General features: G+C 37.1%; 1 long non-coding RNA gene across 1 annotated transcript; it reads left to right on the top strand.

The window, feature by feature from the left end:
- Nucleotides 1-1,908: 1,908 nt before the first annotated feature.
- LOC149260183 (uncharacterized) lies at nt 1,909-2,174 on the top strand. The gene is made up of 2 exons (XR_016248046.1): nt 1,909-1,967; nt 2,083-2,174. It is a non-coding gene; the product is annotated as an uncharacterized LOC149260183 (long non-coding RNA).
- The last annotated feature ends 1,438 nt before the right edge of the window (nt 2,175-3,612 follow it).

Here is a 3,612-nt window from a genome sequence, read left to right as displayed (position 1 = left end):
ATATTACTGGCTTTCGTGTATTCGATCACAACTCTCATACGTAAATCACTACTAGCAACAGGTCAATGGTAATAGGGTAACATAAACCATACTAACTAGTGAATCAATGGTGGTATTTGACATAATGAATACACTGGTATGATGGAATCAATGGCATTCAATGGAGTGGACTCCGATGTAACTAATACGTGTTGTTACTGTATTCATATAGAATATGGTTCCAACTAGAAAATCTCTTGTTATACCTCCTTGTTCATAGCTATGTGATTTATTACACTACTATATCAAGTGAATCAATAATGTATGTGTCATTAAGGTATGTGCTGCTTGCTGCCTGTTTCTACCTATCACCTATAAGGAATCCAATATTCAATTGTATTACTACTACATTGTCTTCATTTAGGCTTGTAGTACACGACCACTGTTGAAAGATCAAGAACTGTCCACATCTGTCAGCCTCAGGACAAGTTTTGGTATTTATATGTTGAAGTGGGACTATATAGCAGATATTTCATATGGCATTGACAGTTTCGGTGACAGTTTTGGGGATTGGGATGAAAGGAACAGGGATTTGAAATAATTTGAAGAGCTTGTAAGCTTCACCTGTTATTCATTGTCATATCAGTAAGCTTAGATTGCTATTATGGTTCCACATACAGTGTTGACGGGTATTATATTCACCTAGACTGAAACTGGTATGCCGTCTAAGATTTTGTGGTGCACAACAAAATTTTTGCATGGCATTCAATGGAGTGGACTCCAATGTAACTAATACGTGTTGTTACTGTATTCATATAGAATATGGTTCCAACTAGAAAATCTCTTGTTATACCTCCTTGTTCATAGCTATGTGATTTATTACACTACTATATCAAGTGAATCCATAATGTATGTGTCATTAAGGTATGTGCTGCTTGCTGCCTGTTTCTACCTATCACCTATAAGGAATCCAATAGACAAAACATTCAAAGTTTCATTCATTGGCAGTTCTTCAAGCAGTGTGTTATCATATTCCTGAATGCCACTTTCATCATGGCCACCTCCCAGTTCTTTGCTAAAAAAATTCAATGTCTTGGGTTGTAATTTAAAGCCATTATTGTCAGTTGTGCTTGCAGAGGGACTACTTTGCTGATGCAGTAGCTTAGCGAAATAAGTCATTTTCTTTTGTCTTAAATGCCAGCGTAAGAAAGAGAAACAATATACCTGTAACAATTTGGTGTGGCTTGCTCCATTGCATCAAAAGCTTCCAACCAGTGTCAAATTTGATGGTACTACTGACATTACATTGCTTTTAGTTTGTTTGATTTGCCTTTCCAAGTTATGTGACATTGCATTTACTTGCATAATTAGCAAAAACAAGGGCATTGGGTTGATATAGATTGATCAATGGATTGCAGGCAACAATAGTTATAGGAATCTGTCCAACTCCCTCTTTGATTACCAGTAGACAAAACATTCAAAGTTTCATTCATTGGCAGTTCTTCAAGCAGTGTGTTATCATATTCCTGAATGCCACTTTCATCATGGCCACCTCCCAGTTCTTTGCTAAAAAATTTCAATGTCTTGGGTTGTAATTTAAAGCCATTATTGTCAGTTGTGCTTGCAGAGGGATTACTTTGCTGATGCAGTAGCTTAGCGAAATAAGTCATTTTCTTTTGTCTTAAATGCCAGCATAAGAAAGAGAAACAATATACCTGTAACAATTTGGTGTGGCTTGCTCCATTGCATCAAAAGCTTCGAACCAGTGTCAAATTTGATGGTACTACTGACATTACATTGCTTTTAGTTTGTTTGATTTGCCTTTCCAAGTTATGTGACATTGCATTTACTTGCATAATTAGCAAAAACAAGGGCATTGGGTTGATATAGATTGATCAATGGATTTACACTGACTGATCCTAACCTACAGCAGGGACTGCAGGTTCTTTTTTTATCTTGGCAGTCATATTTTGAACTTCATCCCAAAGGTGCACACAATCACTTCGTGTTCTATATTCATTTTCATTGTTCAACTTGCTATTATGATTCTGCGGTTGTAATTGCATTGCATCAATGGGTTTACGTTCTTCTTTATCTTGGCAGTCATATTTTGAACTTCAGTATCAAACCTGTGCAGTGGATGCTACCTGACATAAGGAGTCTCCGCAGCTTAGCAGACATTTGCAGTCCCAAAGGTGCACACAATCACTTCGTGTTCTATAATCATTTTCATTGTTCAACTTGTTATTATGATTCTCTGGTTGTAACTGCATTGCATCAGTAAACATAATATTGCATCGAACACTTAGTTGTCATCATGTCTTCTATGTCTGATAAACACAAGTTGCAATTAGTATTGCAAAAGCATCACTTATTTCGTGTGGACAATTTCTCATATCTAATTGGCCTATTCGATAGTTTAGAACTTTTGCTAGATTTCCGATACACATCAGTGGAGCTAAGGAAAGGAACAATAGAATATTTTAGAGACTGTCTCAAAAAACAAGATAGTGAGGCAATTTTGTCTTATGAACATGAACTGCATGAAGCCTCACTTAAAGAAATGCATAACATTAGCAACCGTGAAGTCTATTTAGACAAAATGGCTAGATCTGCCTCAAACAATATACCCCTAGCATCTAGAGGTCTATGGGGAGATATTTTCTGCATCCATTGGCTGTCAAACTGGTTGAAAATTCCAATTAGGGTTTGGTCCAAAACAAAGATGCGAGTGTATTTGCACTTCAATTCAGGTATTACAACAAATACTCGTGACATACTGTTCCATGACGAGGACCCTTTGAATGGGCACTTCGAGCCTTTGGTTCATAGGCAGCCTACAATTGGTTGTACCTTCCAACAACAAGCCGATACCTCAAAGAACAATATCGAACCACAACCTGAGACAAAATGTCAATCAATCGAAGCTAAATTACACCCACCTTGTCACTTAAACAAGCATGTGCTTAAGGACATTGCTCAGAAAAATCGGAAAAGGCAAAACATAGGCATTCAATATAACAGAAGTACAATGGAACAACAAGTAGTTCTAGACAACACAGAAGATGTTTGTGACACACCTATGTCTGATAAACACAAGTTGCAATTGGTATTGCAAAAGCATGACTTATTTCGTGTGGACAATTTCTCATATCTAATTGGAGACTGTTTATTCGATAGTTTAGAACTTTTGCTAGATTTCCGATACACATCAGTGGAGCTAAGGAAAGGAACAATAGAATATTTTAGAAACTGTCTCAAAAAACAAGATAGTGAGGCAATTTGGTCTTATGAACATGAACTGCATGAAGCCTCACTTAAAGAAATGCATAACATTAGCAACCGTGAAATCTATTTAGACAAAATGGCTAAATCTGCCTCAAACAATATACCCCCAGCATCTAGAGGTCTATGGGGAGATATTTTCTGCATCCATTGGCTGTCAAACTAGTTGAAAATTCCAATTAGGGTTTGGTCCAAAACAAAGATGAGACTGTATTTGCACTTCAATTCAGGTATTACAACAAATACTCGTGACATACTGTTCCATGACGATGATCCTTTGAATGGGCACTTCGAGCCTTTGGTTCATAGGCAGCCTACAATTGGTTGTACCTGCCAACAACAAGCTGA

Source organism: Pinus tabuliformis, chromosome 6 (genome assembly GCF_031772625.1).
Source record: "Pinus tabuliformis cultivar Carrire ecotype Pingquan chromosome 6, CPIR1, whole genome shotgun sequence".
Taxonomy (NCBI): Eukaryota; Viridiplantae; Streptophyta; class Pinopsida; order Pinales; family Pinaceae; genus Pinus; species Pinus tabuliformis.
This window is presented reverse-complemented; position numbering and strand designations above follow the sequence as displayed.